Consider the following 26927-nt stretch of genomic DNA (forward strand, 5'->3'; position numbering starts at 1 on the left):
CCGATCACATGGTTGATCATACTCTAGGTTCCACATGCAAGTTTTAGCTGAAGGAAGAATACCTTAAACCTGGGTAGTTAAAACCCGTGGAATGGGTACCATGTAATGTGACTTCAAAGGGTCTTCTTGCTCACCGAACCTCTCCAATCCTTTCACTGCTGTGTTTATGCCCCTGTACACATGCCTCATTCTCTTTCGGAGACATAGCAATCCATAGGTTTTAAGATACTTACTAGTCAGGTACATTCTTAGGCGTTTAATATGCGGTGTTGAGTCCATTTCATTGAGTAAGGAGTAGCTCTTGTCTATTCCATATTTGGCTTAAGGAACTTTATCTGTGCTCATTTCGATCTCTGGTTTTATGCAGCACCCCAACTCACCTTTCCCCTTAAGCAAGCATAAGTTGGTTTTCTAAATTTGAGACCCTGTTCTGTTCTGTAATTCAGTTCCTGTGTAGCCAAGTTTACATTCCGTGTATTACTGATATCTTATGATGTTTCTTTTTCTGTGTGACTTATTTCAGTTAGAATCATCATACCTGAATCCACTCATTGTGCTGCTAAGGGCCTGATGACATAGATTTCATTGCTGAGTGATATTGCTTTGTAAGTAAATACCACAACTTCTTTATCCATTTTTCACTTTCTGCGATGTTGAACTTGTACTGTAAACGAGGTTCTTGTAAACAGAGGCGTCCCAAACTTTAGGGTGGCTGTGTCTTTTTGATTTTAATTTCCCTAAGCTATAGGACCATAAGTGGAAGTGCCCTAGGTTCTGTTGCTTTGTTTTTTAGATGTTTCAGGAAACACCATACACTTCTCCCGAGTGTCTGTTGGCAATTTACATCCCGCCCATCAGCATAACAAGGCTCCCAGTTCTCAATGGCCTGTTGCCTTTCTGGATTTTACACTTTTTTCAGATGGCCCTTTTGACCGGGGGGAAGTGAGACTTCATTGTAGTGCAGATTTCCTTTGCAAGCTTGCTTGGTTGGCCAAAAAGGGCGTATGCGTTTTTTCCTGAATATATTCAGGAAAAAACGCATACGCACTTTTTGGCCAAGTGCATCATTGTGGACGTTCTGCCTCTTTTCCTATGCTTTCAATGCAATTCCAGTCTACCTCCTGAAATCGGTTTCCTGCAATTCTGCCCCGCTTTCAAGTCTTCTTGGCAGCCTTACTTCAGTCTATTTTTGGACGATAGCTGTCATTTATAACTCTGCAGGTTTGTGAATTACAGTGCCCCTGAGCTCCTTTCTTCAACTCGCTTTCTTGTGACCTGGCCGCAACACCGCAGGATGGCTTCAGGCCCTAATCTGGTTCCGGCCCGGCATGCTGAGCCTTTGGTTATTTCCTCTTCCTGGTGGGAAATGAGAGTTAAATTTGCCCATCCAGACACCTCCAGCTAACCTCTCATTGGTTCTCGCTATTCCTGTTCATCTTCCGCAGAAATTGCAAACTGGGCCAAACAGGAGGTTAAAGGGACTGACTCTCCAAGTCGGGAGAGTGTTAGTAAAGCGTCTGGAATGTTGCACCCGAGTACCAGGGGAGGAAAACTGAGACATATTTGAACACGTCTCCCGTTCACATGGTTGATCATACTCTGGGTTCCACATGCATGTTTTAGCTGAAGGAAGAATACCTTAAACCTGGAGAGTTGAGACCCGTGTAATGGGTACCATGCAATATGACTTCAAAGGGTCTTCATTTGCTCACCGAACCTCTCCAATCCTATCACTGCTGCGTTTATGCCCCTGTACACATGCTTGATTCTCTTTTGGAGACATAGCAATCCATAGGTTTTAAGATACTTACTAGCCAGGTACATTCTTAGGCGTTTAATATGGGGTTTTGAGTCCATTTCGTTGAGCAAGGAGTAGCTCTTGTCTATTCCATATTTGGCTTAAGGTACTTTATCTGTGCTCATTTCAATCTCTGGTTTTATGCAGCACCCCAACTCACCTTTCCCCTTAAGCAAGCATAAGTTGGTTTTCTAAATTTGAGACCCTGTTCTGTTTTGGAATGCAGTTCCTGTGTAGACAAGTTTACATTCCGTGTATTAGTGATATCTTATGATGTTTCTTTTTCTGTGTGACTTATTTCAGTTAGAATCATCGTACCTGAATCCACTCATTATGCTGCTACAGGCCTGATGACATAGATTTCATTGCTGAGTGATACTGCATTGTACGTAAGTACCACAAGTTCTTTATCCATTTTTAACTTTCTGTGATATAGAACTTGTACGGTAAACGAGGTTCTTGTAAACGGAGGCGTCCCAAACTTTGGGGTGGCTGTGTCATTTTGATTTTAATTTCCCTAAGCTATAGGACCATAAGTGGAAGTGCCCTAGGCTCTGTTGCTTTGTTTTTTAGATGTTTCAGGAAACACCATACACTTCTCCCGAGTGTCTGTTGGCAATTTACATCCCGCCCATCAGCATAACAAGGCTGCCAGTTCTCCATGGCCTGTCCTGCCTTTCTGGATTTTACACTTATTTCAGATGGCCCTTTTGACCGGGGAGAAGTGAGACTTCATTGTAGAGCAGATTTCCTTTGCAAGTTTGCTTGGTTGGCCAAAAATGGCGTATGCGTTTTTTCCTGAATATATTCAGGAAAAAACGCATACGCCCTTTTTGGCCAAGTGCATCATTGTGGACGTTCTGCCTCTTTTCCTATGCTTTCAATGCAATTCCAGTCTACCTCTTGAAATCGGTTTCCTGCAATTCTGCCCCGCATTCAAGTCCTCTTGGCAGCCTTACTGCAGTATATTTTTGGACGATAGCTGTCATTTATAACTCTGCAGGTTTGTGAATTACAGTGCCCCTGAGCTCCTTTCTTCAACTCGCTTTCTTTTGAGCTGGCCGCAACACCACAGGATGTCTTCAGGCCCTACTCTGGTTCTGGCACGGCACGCTGAGCCTTTGGTTAATTCCTCTTCCTGGTGGGAAATGAGAGTTAAATTTGCCTATCCAGACACCTCCAGCTAGTCTCTCATTGGTTCTCGCTATTCCTGTTCATCTTCCACAGAAATTGCAAACTGGACCAAACAGGAGGTTAAAGGGACTGACTCTCCAAGTGAGGAGAGTGTTAGTAAAGCATCTGGAATATTGCACCCGAGTACCAGGGTACGAAAACTGAGACATATTTGAACACGTCTCCCGATCACATGGTTGATCATACTCTAGGTTCCACATGCATGTTTTAGCTGAAGGAAGAATACCTTAAACCTGGGTAGTTGAAACCCGTGGAATGGGTACCATGCAATATGACTTCAAAGGGTCTTCATTTGCTCACGAACCTCTCCAATCCTATCACTGCTGTGTTTATGCCCCTGTACACATGCTTGATTCTCTTTCGGAGACATAGCAATCCATAGGTTTTAAGATACTTACTAGTCAGGTACATTCTTAGGCGTTTAATATGCGGTGTTGAGTCCATATCGTTGAGAAAGGAGTAGCTCTTGTCTATTCCATATTTGGCTTAAGGAACTTTATCTGTGCTCATTTCAATCTCTCGTTTTATGCAGCACCCCAACTCACCTTTACCCTTAAGCAAGCATAAGTTGTTTTCTAAATTTGAGACCCTGTTCTGTTCTGTAATTCAGTTCCTGTGTAGCCAAGTTTACATTCCGTGTATTACTGATATCTTATGATGTTTCTTTTTCTGTGTGACTTATTTCAGTTAGAATCATCATACCTGAATCCACTCATTGTGCTGCTAAGGGCCTGATGACATAGATTTCATTGCTGAGTGATATTGCTTTGTAAGTAAATACCACAACTTCTTTATCCATTTTTCACTTTCTGCGATGTTGAACTTGTACTGTAAACGAGGTTCTTGTAAACAGAGGCGTCCCAAACTTTGGGGTGGCTGTGTCTTTTTGATTTTGATTTCCCTAAGCTATAGTACCATAAGTGGCAGTGCCCTAGGCTCTGTTGCTTTGTTTTTTAGATGTTTCAGGAAACACCATACACTTCTCCCGAGTGTCTGTTGGCAATTTACATCCCGCCCATCAGCATAACAAGGCTCCCAGTTCTCCATGGCCTGTCCTGCCTTTCTGGATTTTACACTTTTTTCAGATGGCCCTTTTGACCGGTGGGAAGTGAGACTTCATTGTAGTGCAGATTTCCTTTGCAAGCTTGCTTGGTTGGCCAAAAAGGGCGTATGCGTTTTTTCCTGAATATATTCAGGAAAAAACGCATACGCACTTTTTGGCCAAGTGCATCATTGTGGACGTTCTGCCTCTTTTCCTATGCTTTCAATGCAATTCCAGTCTACCTCCTGAAATCGGTTTCCTGCAATTCTGCCCCGCTTTCAAGTCCTCGTGGCAGACTTACTTCAGTCTATTTTTGGACGATAGCTGTCATTTATTACTCTGCAGGTTTGTGAATTACAGTGCCCCTGAGCTCCTTTCTTCAACTCGCTTTCTTTTGAGCTGGCCGCAACACCGCAGGATGGCTTCAGGCCCTAATCTGGTTCCGGCCCGGCACGCTGAGCCTTTGGTTAATTCCTCTTCCTGGTGGGAAATGAGAGTTAAATTTGCCCGTCCAGACACCTCCAGCTAGCCTCTCATTGGTTCTCGCTATTCCTGTTCATCTTCCGCAGAAATTGTAAACTGGGCCAAACAGGAGGTTAAAGGGACTGACTCTCCAAGTCGGGAGAGTGTTAGTAAAGCGTCTGGAATGTTGCACCCGAGTACCAGGGTACAAAAACTGAGACATATTTGAACACGTCTCCCGATCACATGGTTGATCATACTCTAGGTTCCACATGCATGTTTTAGCTGAAGGAAGAATACCTTAAACCTGGGTAGTTGAAACCCGTGGAATGGGTACCATGCAATATGACTTCAAAGGGTCTTCATTTGCTCACCGAACCTCTCCAATCCTATCACTGCTGCGTTTATGCCCCTGTACACATGCTTGATTCTCTTTCGGAGACATAGCAATCCATAGGTTTTAAGATACTTACTAGTCAGGTACATTCTTAGGCGTTTAATATGCGGTGTTGAGTCCATTTCGTTGAGCAAGGAGTAGCTCTTGTCTATTCCATATTTGGCTTAAGGAACTTTATCTGTGCTCATTTCAATCTCTGGTTTTATGCAGCACCCCAACTCACCTTTACCATTAAGCAAGAATAAGTTGGTTTTCTAAATTTGAGACCCTGTTCTGTTCTGTAATTCAGTTCCTGTGTAGCCAAGTTTACATTCCGTGTATTACTGATATCTTATGATGTTTCTTTTTCTGTGTGACTTATTTCAGTTAGAATCATCATACCTGAATCCACTCATTGTGCTGCTAAGGGCCTGATGACATAGATTTCATTGCTGAGTGATATTGCTTTGTAAGTGAATACCACAACTTCTTTATCCATTTTTCACTTTCTGCGATGTTGAACTTGTACTGTAAACGAGGTTCTTGTAAACAGAGCCGTTCCAAACTTTGGGGTGGCTGTGTCTTTTTGATTTTAATTTCCCTAAGCTATAGGACCATAAGTGGAAGTGCCCTAGGCTCTGTTGCTTTGTTTTTTAGATGTTTCAGGAAACACCATACACTTCTCCCAAGTGTCTGTTGGCAATTTACATCCCGCCCATCAGCATAACACGGCTCCCAGTTCTCAATGGCCTATTGCCTTTCTGGATTTTACACTTTTTTCAGATGGCCCTTTTGACCGGGGGGAAGTGAGACTTCATTGTAGTGCAGATTTCCTTTGCAAGCTTGCTTGGTTGGCCAAAAAGGGCGTATGCGTTTTTTCCTGAATATATTCAGGAAAAAACGCATACGCCCTTTTTGGCCAAGTGCATCATTGTGGACGTTCTGCCTCTTTTCCTATGCTTTCAATGCAATTCCAGTCTACCTCCTGAAATCGGTTTCCTGCAATTCTGCCCCGCATTCAAGTCCTCTTGGCAGCCTTACTGCAGTATATTTTTGGACGATAGCTGTCATTTATAACTCTGCAGGTTTGTGAATTACAGTGCCCCTGAGCTCCTTTCTTCAACTCGCTTTCTTTTGAGCTGGCCGCAACACCGCAGGATAGCTTCAGGCCCTAATCTGGTTCCGGTACGGCACGCTGAGCCTTTGGTTATTTCCTCTTCCTGGTGGGAAATGAGAGTTAAATTTGCCCGTTCAGACACCTCCAGCTAGCCTCTCATTGGTTCTCGCTATTCCTGTTCATCTTCCGCAGAAATTGCAAACTGGGCCAAACAGGAGGTTAAAGGCGCTGACTCTCCAAGTCGGGAGAGTGTTAGTAAAGCATCTGGAATATTGCACCCGAGTACCAGGGTACGAAAACTGAGACATATTTGAACACGTCTCCCGATCACATGGTTGATCATACTCTAGGTTCCACATGCATGTTTTAGCTGAAGGAAGAATACCTTAAACGTGGGTATTTGAAACCCGTGGAATGGGTACCATGCAATATGACTTCAAAGGGTCTTCATTTGCTCACCGAACCTCTCCAATCCTATCACTGCTGCGTTTATGCCCCTGTACACATGCTTGATTCTCTTTCGGAGACATAGATATCCATAGGTTTTAAGATACTTACTAGTCAGGTACATTCTTAGGCGTTTAATATGGGGTGTTGAGTCCATTTCGTTGAGCAAGGAGTAGCTCTTGTCTATTCCATATTTGGCTTAAGGAACTTTATCTGTGCTCATTTCAATCTCTGGTTTTATGCAGCACCCCAACTCACCTTTACCCTTAAGCAAGCATAAGTTGGTTTTCTAAATTTGAGACCCTCTTCTGTTCTGTAATTCAGTTCCTGTGTAGCCAAGTTTCCATTCCGTGTATTACTGATATCTTATGATGTTTCTTTTTCTGTGTGACTTATTTCAGTTAGAATCATCATACCTGAATCCACTCATTGTGCTGCTAAGGGCCTGATGACATAGATTTCATTGCTGAGTGATATTGCTTTGTAAGTGAATACCACAACTTCTTTATCCATTTTTCACTTTCTGCGATGTTGAACTTGTACTGTAAACGAGGTTCTTGTAAACAGAGCCATTCCAAACTTTGGGGTGGCTGTGTCTTTTTGATTTTAATTTCCCTAAGCTATAGGACCATAAGTGGAAGTGCCCTAGGCTCTGTTGCTTTGTTTTTTAGATGTTTCAGGAAACACCATACACTTCTCCCCAGTGGTTGTTGGCAATTTACATCCCGCCCATCAGCATAACAAGGCTCCCAGTTCTCCATGGCCTGTCCTGCCTTTCTGGATTTTACACTATTTTCAGATGGCCCTTTTGACCGGGGGGAAGTGAGACTTCATTGTAGTGCAGATTTCCTTTGCAAGCTTGCTTGGTTGGCCAAAAAGGGCGTATGCGTTTTTTCCTGAATATATTCAGAAATATATATATTCCTGAATATATTCAGGAAAAAACGCATACGCCCTTTTTGGCCAAGTGCATCATTGTGGACGTTCTGCCTCTTTTCCTATGCTTTCAATGCAATTCCAGTCTACCTCCTGAAATCGGTTTCCTGCAATTCTGCCCCACTTTCAAGTCCTCTTGGCAGCCTTACTTCAGTATATTTTTGGACGATAGCTGTCATTTATAACTCTGCAGGTTTGTGAATTACAGTGCCCCTGAGCTCCTTTCTTCAACTCGCTTTCTTGTGACCTGGCCGCAACACCGCAGGATGGCTTCAGGCCCTAATCTGGTTCCGGCACGGCACGCTGAGCCTTTGGTTAATTCCTCTTCCTGGTGGGAAATGAGAGTTAAATTTGCCCGTTCAGACACCTCCAGCTAGCCTCTCATTGGTTCTCGCTATTCCTGTTCATCTTCCGCAGAAATTGCAAACTGGGCCAAACAGGAGGTTAAAGGCACTGACTCTCCAAGTCGGGAGAGTGTTAGTAAAGCGTCTGGAATGTTGCACCCGAGTACCAGGGGAGGAAAACTGAGACATATTTGAACACATCTCCCGTTCACATGGTTGATCATACTCTGGGTTCCACATGCATGTTTTAGCTGAAGGAAGAATACCTAAAACCTGGAGAGTTGAGACCCGTGTAATGGGTACCATGCAATATGACTTCAAAGGGTCTTCATTTGCTCACCGAACCTCTCCAATCCAATCACTGCTGCGTTTATGCCTCTGTACACACGCTTGATTCTCTTTCGGAGACATAGCAATCCATAGGTTTTAAGATACTTACTAGCCAGGTACATTCTTAGGCGTTTAATATGGGGTGTTGAGTCCATTTCGTTGAGCAAGGAGTAGCTCTTGTCTATTCCATATTTGGCTTAAGGAACTTTATCTGTGCTCATTTCAATCTCTGGTTTTATGCAGCACCCCAACTCACCTTTACCCTTAAGCAAGCATAAGTTGGTTTTCTAAATTTGAGACCCTGTTCTGTTTTGGAATGCAGTTCCTGTGTAGCCAAGTTTACATTCCGTGTATTAGTGATATCTTATGATGTTTCTTTTTCTGTGTGACTTATTTCAGTTAGAATCATCGTACCTGAATCCACTCATTATGCTGCGACGGGCCTGATGACATAGATTTCATTGCTGAGTGATACTGCATTGTACGTAAGTACCTCAAGTTCTTTATCCATTTTTCACTTTCTGTGATATTGAACTTGTACGGTAAAAGAGGTTCTTGTAAACGGAGGCGTCCCAAACTTTGGGGTGGCTGTGTCTTTTTGATTTTAATTTCCCTAAGCTATAGGACCATAAGTGGCAGTGCCCTAGGCTCTGTTGCTTTGTTTTTTAGATGTTTCAGGAAACACCATACACTTCTCCCGAGTGTCTGTTGGCAATTTACATCCCGCCCATCAGCATAACAAGGCTCCCAGTTCTCCATGGCCTGTCCTGTCTTTCTGGATTTTACACTTTTTTCAGATGGCCCTTTTGACCCGGGGGAAGTGAGACTTCATTGTAGTGCAGATTTCCTTTGCAAGTTTGCTTGGTTGGCCAAAAAGGGCGTATGCGTTTTTTCCTGAATATATTCAGGAAAAAACGCATACGCCCTTTTTGGCCAAGTGCATCATTGTGGACGTTCTGCCTCTTTTCCTATGCTTTCAATGCAATTCCAGTCTACCTCCTGAAATCGGTTTCCTGCAATTCTGCCCCGCATTCAAGTCCTCTTGGCAGCCTTACTGCAGTATATTTTTGGACGATAGCTGTCATTTATAACTCTGCAGGTTTGTGAATTACAGTGCCCCTGAGCTCCTTTCTTCAACTCGCTTTCTTGTGACCTGGCCGCAACACCGCAGGATGTCTTCAGGCCCTAATCTGGTTCTGGCATGGCACGCTGAGCCTTTGGTTAATTCCTCTTCCTGGTGGGAAATGAGAGTTAAATTTGCCCATCCAGACACCTCCAGCTAGTCTCTCATTGATTCTCGCTATTCCTGTTCATCTTCCGCAGAAATTGCAAACTGGGCCAAACAGGAGGTTAAAGGGACTGACTCTCCAAGTGGGGAGAGTGTTAGTAAGCGTCTGGAATGTTGCACCCGAGTACCAGGGTACGAAAACTGAGACATATTTGAACACGTCTCCCAATCACATGGTTGATCATACTCTAGGTTCCACATGCATGTTTTAGCTGAAGGAAGATAACCTTAAACCTGGAGAGTTGAGACCCGTGGAATGGGTACCATGCAATATGACTTCAAAGGGTCTTCATTTGCTCACCGAACCTCTCCAATCCTATCACTGCTGCGTTTATGCCCCTGTACACACGCTTGATTCTCTTTTGGAGACATAGCAATCCATAGGTTTTACGATACTTACTACTCAGGTACATTCTTAGGCGTTTAATATGGGGTGTTGAGTCCATTTCGTTGAACAAGGAGTAGCTCTTGTCTATTCCATATTTGGCTTAAGGAACTTTATCTGTGCTCATTTCAATCTCTGGTTTTATGCAGCAGCCCAACTCACCTTTCCCCTTAAGCAAGCATAAGTTGTTTTTCTAAATTTGACACCCTGTTCTGTTTTGGAATGCAGTTCCTGTGTAGCCAAGTTTACATTCCGTGTATTAGTGATATCTTATGATGTTTCTTTTTCTGTGTGACTTATTTCAGTTAGAATCATCGTACCTGAATCCACTCATTATGCTGCTAAGGGCCTGATGACATAGATTTCATTGCTGAGTGATACTGCATTGTACGTAGGTACCTCAAGTTCTTTATCCATTTTTCACTTTCTGTGATATTGAACTTGTACGGTAAATGAGGTTCCTGTAAACGGAGGTGTCCCAAACTTTGGGGTGGCTGTGTCTTTTTGATTTTAATTTTCCTAATCTATAGGACCATAAGTGGAAGTGCCCTAGGCTCTGTTGCTTTGTTTTTTAGATGTTTCAGGAAACACCATACACTTCTCCAGAGTGTCTGTTGGCAATTTACATCCCGCCCATCAGCATAACAAGGCTCCCAGTTCTCCATGGCCTGTCCTGCCTTTCTGGATTTTACACTTTTTTCAGATGGCCCTTTTAACCGGGGAGAAGTGAGACTTCATTGTAGTGCAGATTTCCTTTGCAAGTTTGCTTGGTTGGCCAAAAAGGGCGTATGCGTTTTTTCCTGAATATATTCAGGAAAAAACGCATACGCCCTTTTTGGCCAAGTGCATCACTGTGGACGTTCTGCCTCTTTTCCTATGCTTTCAATGCAATTCCAGTCTACCTCCTGAAATCGGTTTCCTGCAATTCTGCCCCGCTTTCAAGTCCTATTGGCAGGCTTACTTCAGTTTATTTTTGGACGATAGCTGTCATTTATAACTCTGCAGGTTTGTGAATTACAGTGCCCCTGAGCTCCTTTCTTCAACTCGCTTCCTTGTGAGCTGGCCGCACACCGCAGGATGGCTTCAGGCCCTAATCTGGTTCCGGCACGGCACGCTGAGCCTTTGGTTATTTCCTCTTCCTGGTAGGAAATGAGAGTTAAATTTGCCCGTGCAGACACCTCCAGCTAGTCTCTCATTGGTTCTCGCTATTCCTGTTCATCTTCCGCAGAAATTGCAAACTGGGCCAAACAGGAGGTTAAAGGCGCTGACTCTCCAAGTCGGGAGAGTGTTAGTAAAGCGTCTGGAATGTTGCACCCGAGTACCAGGGTACAAAAACTGAGACATATTTGAACACGTCTCCCGATCACATGGTTGATCATACTCTGGGTTCCACATGCATGTTTTAGCTGAAGGAAATATACCTAAAACCTGGGTAGTTGAAACCCTTGGAATGGGTACCATGCAATATGACTTCAAAGGGTCTTCATTTGCTCACCAAACCTCTCCAATCCTATCACTGCTGCGTTCATGCCCCTGTACACATGCTTGATTCTCTTTCGGAGACATAGCAATCCATACGTTTTAAGATACTTACTAGACAGGTACATTCTTAGGCGTTTAATATGCGGTGTTGAGTCCATTTCGTTGAGCAAGGAGTAGCTCTTGTCTATTCCATATTTGGCTTAAGGAACTTTATCTGTGCTCATTTCAATCTCTGGTTTTATGCAGCACCCCAACTCACCTTTCCCCTTAAGCAAGCATAAGTTGGTTTTCTAAATTTGAGACCCTGTTCTGTTCTGTAATTCGGTTCCTGTGTAGCCAAGTTTACATTCCGTGTATTAGTGACATCTTATGATGTTTCTTTTTCTGTGTGACTTATTTCAGTTAGAATCATCATACCTGAATCTACTCATTGTTCTGCTAAGGGCCTGATGACATAGATTTCATTGCTGAGTGATATTGCTTTGTAAGAAAATACCACAACTTCTTTATCCATTTTTCACTTTCTGCGATGTTGAACTTGTACTGTAAACGAGGTTCTTGTAAACAGAGGCGTCCCAAACTTTAGGGTGGCTGTGTCTTTTTGATTTTAATTTCCCTAAGCTATAGGACCATAAGTGGAAGTGGCCTAGGTTCTGTTGCTTTGTTTTTTAGATGTTTCAGGAAACACGATACACTTCTCCCGAGTGTCTGTTGGCAATTTACATCCCGCCCATCAGCATAACAAGGCTCCCAGTTCTCCATGGCCTGTCCTGCCTTTCTGGATTTTACACTTTTTTCAGATGGCCCTTTTGACCGGGGGGAAGTGAGACTTCATTGTAGTGCAGATTTCCTTTGCAAGCTTGCTTGGTTGGCCAAAAAGGGCGTATGCGTTTTTTCCTGAATATATTCAGGAAAAAACGCATACGCCCTTTTTGGCCAAGTGCATCATTGTGGACGTTCTGCCTCTTTTCCTATGCTTTCAATGCAATTCCAGTCTACCTCCTGAAATCGGTTTCCTGCAATTCTGCCCCACTTTCAAGTCCTCTTGGCAGCCTTACTTCAGTATATTTTTGGACGATAGCTGTCATTTATAACTCTGCAGGTTTGTGAATTACAGTGCCCCTGAGCTCCTTTCTTCAACTCGCTTTCTTGTGACCTGGCCGCAACACCGCAGGATGGCTTCAGGCCCTAATCTGGTTCCGGCCCGGCATGCTGAGCCTTTGGTTAATTCCTCTTCCTGGTGGGAAATGAGAGTTAAATTTGCCCGTCCAGAAACCTCCAGCTAGCCTCTCATTGGTTCTCGCTATTCCTGTTCATCGTCCGCAGAAATTGCAAACTGGGCCAAACAGGAGGTTAAAGGGACTGACTCTCCAAGTCGGGAGAGTGTTAGAAAAGCGTCTGGAATGTTGCACCCGAGTACCAGGGGAGGAAAACTGAGACATATTTGAACACGTCTCCCTTTCACACGGTTGATCATACTCTGGGTTCCACATGCGTGTTTTAGCTGAAGGAAGAATACCTTAAACCTGGAGAGTTGAGACCCGTGGAATGGGTACCATGCAATATGACTTCAAAGGGTCTTCATTTGCTCCAGAACCTCTCCAGTCCTATCACTGCTGCGTTTATGCCCCTGTACACATGCTTGATTCTCTTTCGGAGACATAGCAATCCATACGTTTTAAGATACTTACTAGACAGGTACATTCTTAGGCGTTTAATATGCGGTGTTGAGTCCATTTCGTTGAGCAAGGAGTAGCTCTTGTCTATTCCATATTTGGCTTAAGGAACTTTATCTGTGCTCATTTCAATCTCTGGTTTTATGCAGCACCCCAACTCACCTTTACCCTTAAGCAAGAATAAGTTGGTTTTCTAAATTTGAGACACTGTTCTGTTTTGGAATGCAGTTCCTGTGTAGCCAAGTTTACATTCCGTGTATTACTGATATCTTATGATGTTTCTTTTTCTGTGTGACTTATTTCAGTTAGAATCATCATACCTGAATCCACTCATTATGCTGCTACGGGCCTGATGTCATAGATTTCATTGCTGAGTGATACTGCATTGTACGTAAGTACCACAAGTTCTTTATCCATTTTTCACTTTCTGTGATATTGAACTTGTACTGTAAACGAGGTTCTTGTAAACAGAGGCATCCCAAACTTTGGGGTGGCTGTGCCTTTTTAATTTTAATTTCCCTAAGCTATAGGACCATAAGTGGCAATGCCCTAGTCTCTGTTGCTTTGTTTTTTAGATGTTTCAGGAAACACCATACACTTCTCCCAAGTGTCTGTTGGCAATTTACATCCCGCCAATCAGCATAACAAGGCTCCCAGTTCTCCATGGCCTGTCCTGCCTTTCTGGATTTTACACTTTTTTCAGATGGCCCTTTTGACCAGGGGGAAGTGAGACTTCATTGTAGTGCAGATTTCCTTTGCAAGCTTGCTTGGTTGGCCAAAAAGGGCGTATGCGTTTTTCCCTGAATATATTCAGGAAAAAACGCATACGCCCTTTTTGGCCAAGTGCATCATTGTGGACGTTCTGCCTCTTTTCCTATGCTTTCAATGCAATTCCAGTCTACCTCCTGAAATCGGTTTCCTGCAATTCTGCCCCGCTTTCAAGTCCTCTTGGCAGCCTTACTTCAGTCTATTTTTGGACGAGAGCTGTCATTTATAACTCTGCAGGTTTGTGAATTACAGTGCCCCTGAGCTCCTTTCTTCAACTCGCTTTCTTTTGAGCTGGCCGCAACACCGCAGGATGGCTTCAGGCCCTAATCTGGTTCCGTCACGGCACGCTGAGCGTTTGGTTAATTCCTCTTCCTGGTGGGAAATGAGAGTTAAATTTGCCCGTCCAGACACCTCCAGCTAGCCTCTCATTGGTTCTCGCTATTCCTGTTCATCTTCCGCAGAAATTGCAAACTGGGCCAAACAGGAGGTTAAAGGGACTGACTCTCCAATTGGGGAGAGTGTTAGTAAAGCGTCTTCAATGTTGCACCCGAGTACCAGGGGAGGAAAACTGAGACATATTTGAACACGTCTCCCGATCACATGGTTGATCATACTCTGGGTTCCACATGCATATTTTAGCTGACGGAAATATACGTAAAACCTGGGTAGTTGAAACCCTTGGAATGGGTACCATGCAATATGACTTCAAAGGGTCTTCATTTGCTCACCGAACCTCTCCAATCCTATCACTGCTGCGTTCATGCCCCTGTACACATGCTTGATTCTCTTTCGGAGACATAGCAATAAATAGGTTTTAAGATACTTACTAGTCAGGTACATTCTTAGGCGTTTAATATGCGGTGTTGAGTCCATTTCGTTGAGCAAGGAGTAGCTCTTGTCTATTCCATATTTGGCTTAAGGAACTTTATCTGTGCTCATTTCAATCTCTGGTTTTATGCAGCACCCCAACTCACCTTTCCCCTTAAGCAAGCATAAGTTGGTTTTCTAAATTTGAGACCCTGTTCTGTTCTGTAATTCGGTTCCTGTGTAGCCAAGTTTACATTCCGTGTATTAGTGACATCTTATGATGTTTCTTTTTCTGTGTGACTTATTTCAGTTAGAATCATCATACCTGAATCCACTCATTGTTCTGCTAAGGGCCTGATGACATAGATTTCATTGCTGAGTGATATTGCTTTGTAAGAAAATACCACAACTTCTTTATCCATTTTTCACTTTCTGCGATGTTGAACTTGTACTGTAAACGAGGTTCTTGTAAACAGAGGCGTCCCAAACTTTAGGGTGGCTGTGTCTTTTTGATTTTAATTTCCCTAAGCTATAGGACCATAAGTGGAAGTGGCCTAGGTTCTGTTGCTTTGTTTTTTAGATGTTTCAGGAAACACGATACACTTCTCCCGAGTGTCTGTTGGCAATTTACATCCCGCCCATCAGCATAACAAGGCTCCCAGTTCTCCATGGCCTGTCCTGCCTTTCTGGATTTTACACTTTTTTCAGATGGCCCTTTTGACCGGGGGGAAGTGAGACTTCATTGTAGTGCAGATTTCCTTTGCAAGCTTGCTTGGTTGGCCAAAAAGGGCGTATGCGTTTTTTCCTGAATATATTCAGGAAAAAACGCATACGCCCTTTTTGGCCAAGTGCATCATTGTGGACGTTCTGCCTCTTTTCCTATGCTTTCAATGCAATTCCAGTCTACCTCCTGAAATCGGTTTCCTGCAATTCTGCCCCGCTTTCAAGTCCTCTTGGCAGCCTTACTTCAGTCTATTTTTGGACGATAGCTGTCATTTATAACTCCTCAGGTTTGTGAATTACTGTGCCCCTGAGCTCCTTTCTTCAACTAGTTTTCTTGTGAGCTGGCTGCAACACCGCTGGATGGATTCAGGCCCTAATCTGGTTCCGGCACGGCACGCTGAGCGTTTGGTTAATTCCTCTTCCTGGTGGGAAATGAGAGTTAAATTTGCCCATCCAGACACCTCCAGCTACCCTCTCATTGGTTCTCGCTATTCCTGTTCATCTTCCGCAGAAATTGCAAACTGGGCCAAACAGGAGGTTAAAGGGACTGACTCTCCAAGTGGGGAGAGTGTTAGTAATGCGTCTTCAATGTTGCACCCGAGTACCAGGGGAGGAAATCTGAGACATATTTGAACACGTCTCCCGATCACATGGTTGATCATACTCTGGGTTCCACATGCATGTTTTAGCTGAAGGAAGAATACCTTAAACCTGGGTAGTTGAAACCCTTGGAATGGGTACCATGCAATATGACTTCAAAGGGTCTTCATTTGCTCACCGAACCTCTCCAATCCTATCACTGCTGCGTTCATGCCCCTGTACACATGCTTGATTCTCTTTCGGAGACATAGCAATCCATAGGTTTTAAGATACTTACTAGTCAGGTACATTCTTAGGCATTTAATATGCGGTGTTGAGTCCATTTCGTTGAGCAAGGAGTAGCTCTTGTCTATTCCATATTTGGCTTAAGGAACTTTATCTGTGCTCATTTCAATCTCTGGTTTTATGCAGCACCCCAACTCACCTTTCCCCTTAAGCAAGCATAAGTTGGTTTTCTAAATTTGAGACCCTGTTCTGTTCTGTAATTCGGTTCCTGTGTAGCCAAGTTTACATTCCGTGTATTAGTGACATCTTATGATGTTTCTTTTTCTGTGTGACTTATTTCAGTTAGAATCATCATACCTGAATCCACTCATTGTTCTGCTAAGGGCCTGATGGCATAGATTTCATTGCTGAGTGATATTGCTTTGTAAGAAAATACCACAACTTCTTTATCCATTTTTCACTTTCTGCGATGTTGAACTTGTACTGTAAACGAGGTTCTTGTAAACAGAGGCGTCCCAAACTTTAGGGTGGCTGTGTCTTTTTGATTTTAATTTCCCTAAGCTATAGGGCCATAAGTGGAAGTGGCCTAGGTTCTGTTGCTTTGTTTTTTAGATGTTTCAGGAAACACCATACACTTCTCCCGAGTGTCTGTTGGCAATTTACATCCCGCCCATCAGCATAACAAGGCTCCCAGTTCTCCATGGCCTGTCCTGCCTTTCTGGATTTTACACTTTTTTCAGATGACCCTTTTGACCGGGGGGAAGTGAGACTTCATTGTAGTGCAGATTTCCTTTGCAAGCTTGCTTGGTTGGCAAAATAGGGCGTATGGGTTTTTTCCTGAATATATTCAGGAAAAAAACGCATACGCCCTTTTTGGCCAAGTGCATCATTGTGGACGTTCTGCCTCTTTTCCTATGCTTTCAATGCAATTCCAGTCTACCTCCTGAAATCGGTTTCCTGCAATTCTGCCCCGCTTTCAAGTCCTCTTGGCAGCCTTACTTCAGTATATTTTTGGACGATAGCTGTCATTTATAACTCTGCAGGTTTGTGAATTACAGTGCCCCTGAGCTCCTTTCTTCAACACGCTTTCTTTTGAGCTGGCCGCAACACCGCAGGATGGCTTCAGGCCCTAATCTGGTTCCGGCACGGCACGCTGAGCCTTTGGTTAATTCCTCTTCCTGGTGGGAAATGAGAGTTAAATTTGCCCGTCCAGACACCTCCAGCTAGTCTCCCATTGGTTCTCCCTATTCCTGTTCATCTTCCGCAGAAATTGCAAACTGTGCCAAACAGGAGGTTAAAGGAGCTGACTCTCGAGGTGGGGAGAGTGTTAGTAAAGCGTCTGGAATGTTGCACTCGAGTACCAGGGGAGGAAAACTGAGACATATTTGAACACGTCTCCCGTTCACACAGTTGATCATACTCTGGGTTCCACATGCATGTTTTAGCTGAAGGAATAATACCTGAAACCTGCAGAGTTGAGACCCGTGGAATGGGTACCATGCAATATGACTTCAAAGGGTCTTCATTTGCTAACCGAACCTCTCCAATCATCACTGCTGCATTTATGCCTCTGTACACACGCTTGATTCTCTTTTGGAGACATAGCAATCCATAGGTTTTAAGATACTTACTAGTCAGTTACATTCTTAGGCGTTTAATATGGGGTGTTGAGTCCATTTCGTTGAGCAAGGAGTAGCTCTTGTCTATTCCATATTTGGCTTAAGGAACTTTATCTGTGCTCATTTCAGTCTTTGGTTTTATGCAGCACCCCAACTCACCTTTCCCCTTAAGCATGCATAAGTTGGTTTTCTGAATTTGAGACCCTGTGCTGTTTTGGAATTCAGTTCCTGTGTAGCCAAGTTTACATTCCATGTATTAGTGATATCTTATGATGTTTATTTTTCTGTGTGACTTATTTCAGTTAGAATCATCGTACCTGAATCCACTCATTATGCTGCTACGGGCCTGATGACATAGATTTCATTGCTGAGTGATACTGCATTGTACGTAAGTACCACAAGTTCTTCATCCATTTTTCACTTTCTGTGATATTGAACTTGTACGGTAAACGAGGTTCTTGTAAACAGAGGCGTCCCAAACTTTGGGGTGGCTGTGTCTTTTTGATTTTAATTTCCCTAAGCTATAGGACCATAAGTGGAAGTGCCCTAGGCTCTGTTGCTTTGTTTTTTAGATGTTTCAGGAAACACGATACACTTCTCCGGAGTGTCTGTTGGCAATTTACATCCCGCCCATCAACATAACAAGGCTCCCAGTTCTCCAGGGCCTGTCCTGCCTTTCTGGATTTTACACTTTTTTCAGATGGCCCTTTTGACCGGGGGGAAGTGAGACTTCATTGTAGTGCAGATTTCTTTGCAAGCTTGCTTGGTTGGCCAAAAAGGGCGTATGCGTTTTTTCCTGAATATATTCAGGAAAAAACGCATACGCCCTTTTTGGCCAAGTGCATCATTGTGGACGTTCTGCCTCTTTTCCTATGCTTTCAATGCAATTCCAGTCTACCTCCTGAAATCGGTTTCCTGCAATTCTGCCCCGCTTTCAAGTCCTCTTGGCAGCCTTACTTCAGTCTATTTTTGGACGATAGCTGTCATTTATAACTCTGCAGGTTTGTGAATTACAGAGACCCTGAGCTCCTTTCTTCAACTCGCTTTCTTTTGAGCTGGCCGCAACACCGCAGGATGGTTTCAGGCCCTAATCTGGTTCCGGCACGGCACGCTGAGCCTTTGGTTATTTCCTCTTCCTGGTGGGAAATGAGAGTTAAATTTGCCCGTCCAGACACCTCCAGCTAGTCTCTCATTGGTTCTCGCTATTCCTGTTCATCTTCCGCAGAAATTGCAAACTGGGCCAAACAGGAGGTTAAAGGCGCTGACTCTCCAAGTCGGGAGAGTGTTAGTAAAGGGTCTGGAATGTTGCACCCGAGTACCAGGGGAGGAAAACTGAGACATATTTGAACACGTCTCCCGATCACATGGTTGATCATACTCTAGGTTCCACATGCAAGTTTTAGCTGAAGGAAGAATGCCTTAAACCTGGGTAGTTAAATCCCGTGGAATGGGTACCATGTAATATGACTTCAAAGGGTCTTCTTGCTCACCGAACCTCTCCAATCCTTTCACTGCTGTGTTTATGCCCCTGTACACATGCCTCATTCTCTTTTGGAGACATAGCAATCCATAGGTTTTAAGATACTTACTAGTCAGGTACATTCTTAGGCGTTTAATATGCGGTGTTGAGTCCATTTCATTGAGTAAGGAGTAGCTCATGTCTATTCCATATTTGGCTTAAGGAACTTTATCTGTGCTCATTTCGATCTCTGGTTTTATGCAGCACCCCAACTCACCTTTCCCCTTAAGCAAGCATAAGTTGGTTTTCTAAATTTGAGACCCTGTTCTGTTCTGTAATTCAGTTCCTGTGTAGCCAAGTTTACATTCCGTGTATTACTGATATCTTATGATGTTTCTTTTTCTGTGTGACTTATTTCAGTTAGAATCATCATACCTGAATCCACTCATTGTGCTGCTAAGGGCCTGATGACATAGATTTCATTGCTGAGTGATATTGCTTTGTAAGTAAATACCACAACTTCTTTATCCATTTTTCACTTTCTGCGATGTTGAACTTGTACTGTAAACGAGGTTCTTGTAAACAGAGGCGTCCCAAACTTTAGGGTGGCTGTGTCTTTTTGATTTTAATTTCCCTAAGCTATAGGACCATAAGTGGAAGTGCCCTAGGTTCTGTTGCTTTGTTTTTTAGATGTTTCAGGAAACACCATACACTTCTCCCGAGTGTCTGTTGGCAATTTACATCCCGCCCATCAGCATAACAAGGCTCCCAGTTCTCCATGGCCTGTCCTGCCTTTCTGGATTTTACACTTTTTTCAGATGACCCTTTTGACCGGGGGGAAGTGAGACTTCATTTTAGTGCAGATTTCCTTTGCAAGTTTGCTTGGTTGGCCAAAAAGGGCGTATGCGTTTTTTCCTGAATATATTCAGGAAAAAACGCATACGCCCTTTTTGGCCAAGTGCATCATTGTGGACGTTCTGCCTCTTTTCCTATGCTTTCAATGCAATTCCAGTCTATCTCCTGAAATCGGTTTCCTGCAATTCTGCCCCGCTTTCAAGTCCTCTTGGCAGCCTTACTTCAGTATATTTTTGAACGATAGCTGTCATTTATAACTCTGTAGGTTTGTGAATTATAGTGCCCCTGAGCTCCTTTCTTCAACTCGCTTTCTTGTGACCTGGCCGCAACACCGCAGGATGGCTTCAGGTCCTAATCTGGTTCCGGCACGGCACGCTGAGCCTTTGGTTAATTCCTCTTCCTGGTGGGAAATGAGAGTTAAATTTGCCCGTCCAGACACCTCCAGCTAGTCTCTCATTGGTTCTCGCTATTCCTGTTCATCTTCCGCAGAAATTGCAAACTGGGCCAAACAGGAGGTTAAAGGCGCTGACTCTCCAAGTGGGGAGAGTTTTAGTAAAGCGTCTGGAATATTGCACCCGAGTACCAGGGGAGGAAAACTGAGACATATTTGAACACGTCTCCCGATCACATGGTTGATCATACTCTAGGTACCAGATGCATGTTTTAGCTGAAGGAAGAATACCTAAAACCTGGGTAGTTGAAACCCGTGGAATGGGTACCATGCAATATGACTTCAAAGGGTCTTCATTTGCTCACCACACCTCTCCAATCCTATCACTGCTGCGTTTATGCCCCTGTACACATGCTTGATTCTCTTTTGGAGACATAGCAATCCATAGGTTTTACGATACTTACTAGTCAGGTACATTCTTAGGCGTTTAATATGCGGTGTTGAGTCCATTTCGTTGAGCAAGGAGTAGCTCTTGTCTATTCCATATTTGACTTAAGGAACTTTATCTGTGCTCATTTCAATCTCTCGTTTTATGCAGCACCCCAACTCACCTTTCCCCTTAAGCAAGCATAAGTTGGTTTTTTAAATTTGAGACCCTGTTCTGTTCTGTAATTCAGTTCCTGTGTAGCCAAGTTTACATTCCGTGTATTACTGATATCTTATGATGTTTCTTTTTCTGTGTGACTTATTTCAGTTAGAATCATCATACCTGAATCCACTCATTGTGCTGCTAAGGGCCTGATGACATAGATTTCATTGCTGAGTGATATTGCTTTGTAAGTAAATACCACAACTTCTTTATCCATTTTTCACTTTCTGCGATGTTGAACTTGTACTGTAAACGAGGTTCTTGTAAACAGAGGCGTCCCAAATTTTGGGGTGGCTGTGTCTTTTTGATTTTAATTTCCCTAAGCTATAGGACCATAAGTGGCAGTGCCCTAGGCTCTGTTGCTTTGTTTTTTAGATGTTTCAGGAAACACCATACACTTCTCCCGAGTGTCTGTTGGCAATTTACATCCCGCCCATCAGCATAACAAGGCTCCCAGTTCTCCATGGCCTGTCCTGCCTTTCTGGATTTTACACTTTTTTCAGATGGCCCTTTTGACCGGGGGGAAGTGAGACTTCATTGTAGTGCAGATTTCCTTTGCAAGCTTGCTTGGTTGGCCAAAAAGGGCGTATGCGTTTTTTCCTGAATATATTCAGGAAAAAACGCATACGCCCTTTTTGGCCAAGTGCATCATTGTGGACGTTCTGCCTCTTTTCCTATGCTTTCAATGCAATTCCAGTCTACCTCCTGAAATCGGTTTCCTGCAATTCTGCCCCGCTTTCAAGTCCTCTTGGCAGCCTTACTTCAGTCTATTTTTGGACGATAGCTGTCATTTATAACTCTGCAGGTTTGTGAATTACAGTGCCCCTGAGCTCCTTTCTTCAACTCGCTTTCTTGTGACCTGGCCGCAACACCGCAGGATGGCTTCAGGCCCTAATCTGGTTCCGGCACGGCACGCTGAGCGTTTGGTTAATTCCTCTTCCTGGTGGGAAATGAGAGTTAAATTTGCCCGTCCAGACACCTCCAGCTAGCCTCTCATTGGTTCTCGCTATTCCTGTTCATCTTCCGCAGAAATTGCAAACTGGGCCAAACAGGAGGTTAAAGGCGCTGACTCTCCAAGTGGGGAGAGTGTTAGTAAAGCGTCTGGAATGTTGCACCCGAGTACCAGGGGAGGAAAACTGAGACATATTTGAACACGTCTCCCGATCACATGGTTGATCATACTCTGGGTTCCACATGCATGTTTTAGCTGAAGGAAGAATACCTAAAACCTGGGTAGTTGAAACCCGTGGAATGTGTACCATGCAATATGACTTCAAAGGGTCTTCATTTGCTCACCGAACCTCTCCAATCCTATCACTACTGCGTTTATGCCCCTGTACACATGCTTGATTCTCTTTCGGAGACATAGCAATCCATAGGTTTTAAGATACTTACTAGTCAGGTACATTCTTAGGCGTTTAATATGTGGTGTTGAGTCCATTTCGTTGAGCAAGGAGTAGCTCTTCTCTATTCCATATTTGGCTTAAGGAACTTTATCTGTGCTCATTTCAATCTCTGGTTTTATGCAGCACCCCAACTCACCTTTCCCCTTAAGCAAGCATAAGTTGGTTTTCTAAATTTGAGAACCTGTTCTGTTTTGGAATTCAGTTCCTGTGTAGCCAAGTTTACATTCCGTGTATTAGTGATATCTTATGATGTTTCTTTTTCTGTGCAACTTATTTCAGTTAGAATCATCGTACCTGAATCCACTCATTATGCTGCTACGGGCCTGATGACATAGATTTCATTGCTGAGTGATACTGCATTGTACGTAAGTACCACAAGTTCTTTATCCATTTTTCACTTTCTGCGATGTTGAACTTGTACTGTAAACGAGGTTCTTGTAAACAGAGCCATTCCAAACTTTGGGGTGGCTGTGTTTTTTTGATTTTAATTTCCCTAAGCTATAGGACCATAAGTGGAAGTGCCCTAGGCTCTGTTGCTTTGTTTTTTAGATGTTTCAGGAAACACCATACACTTCTCCAGAGTGTCTGTTGGCAATTTACATCCCGCCCATCAGCATAACAAGGCTCCCAGTTCTCAACGGCCTGTTACCTTTCTGGATTTTACACTTTTTTCAGATGGCCCTTTTGACCGGGGGGAAGTGAGACTTCATTGTAATGCAGATTTCCTTTGCAAGCTTGCTTGGTTGGCCAAAAAGGGCGTATGCGTTTTTTCCTGAATATATTCAGGAAAAAACGCATACGCCCTTTTTGGCCAAGTGCATCATTGTGGACGTTCTGCCTCTTTTCCTATGCTTTCAATGCAATTCCAGTCTACCTCCTGAAATCGGTTTCCTGCAATTCTGCCCCGCTTTCAAGTCCTCTTGGCAGCCTTACTTCAGTCTATTTTTGGACGATAGCTGTCATTTATAACTCTGCAGGTTTGTGAATTACAGTGCCCCTGAGCTCCTTTCTTCAACTCGCTTTCTTGTGACCTGGCCGCAACACCGCAGGATGGCTTCAGGCCCTAATCTGGTTCCGGCCCGGCATGCTGAGCCTTTGGTTAATTCCTCTTCCTGGTGGGAAATGAGAGTTAAATTTGCCCGTCCAGACACCTCCAGCTAGCCTCTCATTGGTTCTCACTATTCCTGTTCATCTTCCGCAGAAATTGCAAACTGGGCCAAACAGGAGGTTAAAGGCGCTGACTCTCCAAGTGGGGAGAGTGTTAGTAAAGCGTCTGGAATGTTGCACCCGAGTACCAGGGGAGGAAAACTGAGACATATTTGAACACGTCTCCCGATCACATGGTTGATCATACTCTGGGTTCCACATGCATGTTTTAGCTGAAGGAAGAATACCTAAAACCTGGGTAGTTGAAACCCGTGGAATGGGTACCATGCAATATGACTTCAAAGGGTCTTCATTTGCTCACCGAACCTCTCCAATCCTATCACTTCTGTGTTTATGCCCCTGTACACATGCTTGATTCTCTTTCGGAGACATAGCAATCCATAGGTTTTAAGATACTTACTAGTCAGGTACATTCTTAGGCGTTTAATATGCGGTGTTGAGTCCATTTCGTTGAGCAAGGAGTAGCTCTTGTCTATTCCATATTTGGCTTAAGGAACTTTATCTGTGCTCATTTCAATCTCTGGTTTTATGCAGCACCCCAACTCACCTTTCCCCTTAAGCAAGCATAAGTTGGTTTTCTAAATTTGAGACCCTGTTCTGTTCTGTAATTCAGTTCCTGTGTAGCCAAGTTTACATTCCGTGTATTACTGATATCTTATGATGTTTCTTTTTCTGTGTGACTTATTTCAGTTAGAATCATCATACCTGAATCCACTCATTGTGCTGCTAAGGGCCTGATGACACAGATTTCATTGCTGAGTGATATTGCTTTGTAAGTAAATACCACAACTTCTTTATCCATTTTTCACTTTCTGTGATGTTGAACTTGTACTGTAAACGAGGTTCTTGTAAACAGAGCCGTTCCAAACTTTGGGGTGGCTGTGTCTTTTTGATTTTAATTTCCCTAAGCTATAGGACCATAAGTGGCAGTGCCCTAGGCTCTGTTGCTTTGTTTTTTAGATGTTTCAGGAAACACCATACACTTCTCCCGAGTGGTTGTTGGCAATTTACATCCCGCCCATCAGCATAACAAGGCTCCCAGTTCTCCATGGCCTGTCCTGCCTTTCTGGATTTTACACGTTTTTCAGATGGCCCTTTTGACCCGGGGGAAGTGAGACTTCATTGTAGTGCAGATTTCCTTTGCAAGCTTGCTTGGTTGGCCAAAAAGGGCGTATGCGTTTTTTCCTGAAGATATTCAGGAAAAAACGCATACGCCCTTTTTGGCCAAGTGCATCATTGTGGACGTTCTGCCTCTTTTCCTATGCTTTCAATGCAATTCCAGTCTACCTCCTGAAATCGGTTTCCTGCAATTCTGCCCCGCTTTCAAGTCCTCTTGGCAGCCTTACTTCAGTCTATTTTTGGACGATAGCTGTCATTTATAACTCTGCAGGTTTGTGAATTACAGTGCCCCTGAGCTCTTTCTTCAACTCGCTTTCTTGTGACCTGGCCGCAACACCGCAGGATGGCTTCAGGCCCTAATCTGGTTCCGGCACGGCACCCTGAGCCTTTGGTTATTTCCGCCTCCTGGTGGGAAATGAGAGTTAAATTTGCCCGTCCAGACACCTCCAGCTAGCCTCTCATTGGTTCTCGCTATTCCTGTTCATCTTCCGCAGAAATTGCAAACTGGGCCAAACAGGAGGTTAAAGGCGCTGACTCTCCAAGTGGGGAGAGTGTTAGTAAAGCGTCTGGAATGTTGCACCCGAGTACCAGGGGAGGAAAACTGAGACATATTTGAACACGTCTCCCGTTCACATGGTTGATCATACTTGGGTTCCACATGCATGTTTTAGCTGAAGGAAGAATACCTTAAACCTGGAGAGTTAAGACCCGTGTAATGGGTACCATGCAATATGACTTCAAAGGGTCTTCATTTGCTCACCGAACCTCTCCAATCCTATCACTGCTGCGTTTATGCCCCTGTACACATGCTTGATTCTCTTTCGGAGACATAGCAATCCATAGGTTTTAAGATACTTACTAGTCAGGTACATTCTTAGGCGCTTAATATGCGGTGTTGAGTCCATTTCGTTGAGCAAGGAGTAGCTCTTGTCTATTCCATATTTGGCTTAAGGAACTTTATCTGTGCTCATTTCAATCTCTGGTTTTATGCAGCACCCCAACTCACCTTTACCCTTAAGCAAGCATAAGTTGGTTTTCTAAATTTGAGACCCTGTTCTGTTCTGTAATTCAGTTCCTGTGTAGCCAAGTTTACATTCCGTGTATTACTGATATCTTATGATGTTTCTTTTTCTGTGTGACTTATTTCAGTTAGAATCATCATACCTGAATCCACTCATTGTGCTGCTAAGGGCCTGATGACACAGATTTCATTGCTGAGTGATATTGCTTTGTAAATAAATACCACAACTTCTTTATCCATTTTTCACTTTCTGCGATGTTGAACTTGTACTGTAAACGAGGTTCTTGTAAACAGAGCCGTTCCAAACTTTGGGGTGGCTGTGTCTTTTTGATTTTAATTTCCCTAAGCTATAGGACCATAAGTGGAAGTGCCCTAGGTTCTGTTGCTTTGTTTTTTAGATGTTTCAGGAAACACCATACACTTCTCCCGAGTGGTTGTTGGCAATTTACATCCCGCCCATCAGCATAACAAGGCTCCCAGTTCTCCATGGCCTGTCCTGCCTTTCTGGATTTTACACTTTTTTCAGATGGCCCTTTTGACCGGGGGGAAGTGAGACTTCATTGTAGTGCAGATTTCCTTTGCAAGCTTGCTTGGTTGGCCAAAAAGGGCGTATGCGTTTTTTCCTGAATATATTCAGGAAAAAACGCATACGCCCTTTTTGGCCAAGTGCATCATTGTGGACGTTCTGCCTCTTTTCCTATGCTTTCAATGCAATTCCAGTCTACGTCCTGAAATCGGTTTCCTGCAATTCTGCCCCGCTTTAAAGTCCTCTTGCCAGCCTTACTTCAGTCTATTTTTGGACGATAGCTGTCATTTATAACTCTGCAGGTTTGTGAATTACAGTGCCCCTGAGCTCCTTTCTTCAACTCGCTTTCTTTTGAGCTGGCCGCAACACCGCAGGATGGCTTCAGGCCCTAATCTGGTTCCGGCATGACACGCTGAGCGTTTGGTTAATTCCTCTTCCTGGTGGGAAATGAGAGTTAAATTTGCCCGTCCAGACACCTCCAGCTAGCCTCTCATTGGTTCTCGCTATTCCTGTTCATCTTCCGCAGAAATTGCAAACTGGGCCAAACAGGAGGTTAAAGGGACTGACTCTCCAAGTCGGGAGAGTGTTAGTAAAGCGTCTGGAATGTTGCACCCGAGTACCAGGGTACGAAAACTGAGACATATTTGAACACGTCTCCCGATCACATGGTTGATCATACTCTGGGTTCCACATGCATATTTTAGCTGAAGGAAGA

The 26927-nt window shown here is 43.7% G+C and overlaps 1 long non-coding RNA gene across 43 annotated transcripts in view; it reads left to right on the forward strand.

Annotated features, from left to right (window-relative positions):
• LOC307181221 overlaps positions 1-26927 on the forward strand; it is a 2056127-nt gene that overhangs the window by 587425 nt on the left and 1441775 nt on the right. The window contains exon 1 of one of the 43 annotated variants that reach the window (XR_013826140.1): positions 2136-2191. The exons of 40 other annotated variants lie outside the window; for them this stretch is intronic. This is a non-coding gene — a long non-coding RNA (uncharacterized lncRNA). Of the gene's footprint in view, positions 1-2135; positions 2192-10023; positions 10115-26927 lie in introns of those variants that run through there. 2 more of the 43 variants (XR_013826141.1, XR_013826142.1) reach the window with 2 other exon arrangements.

The sequence above is a fragment of the Stenella coeruleoalba genome (assembly GCF_951394435.1).
Source record: "Stenella coeruleoalba genome assembly, contig: scaffold_47, whole genome shotgun sequence".
NCBI lineage: Eukaryota > Metazoa > Chordata > Mammalia > Artiodactyla > Delphinidae > Stenella > Stenella coeruleoalba.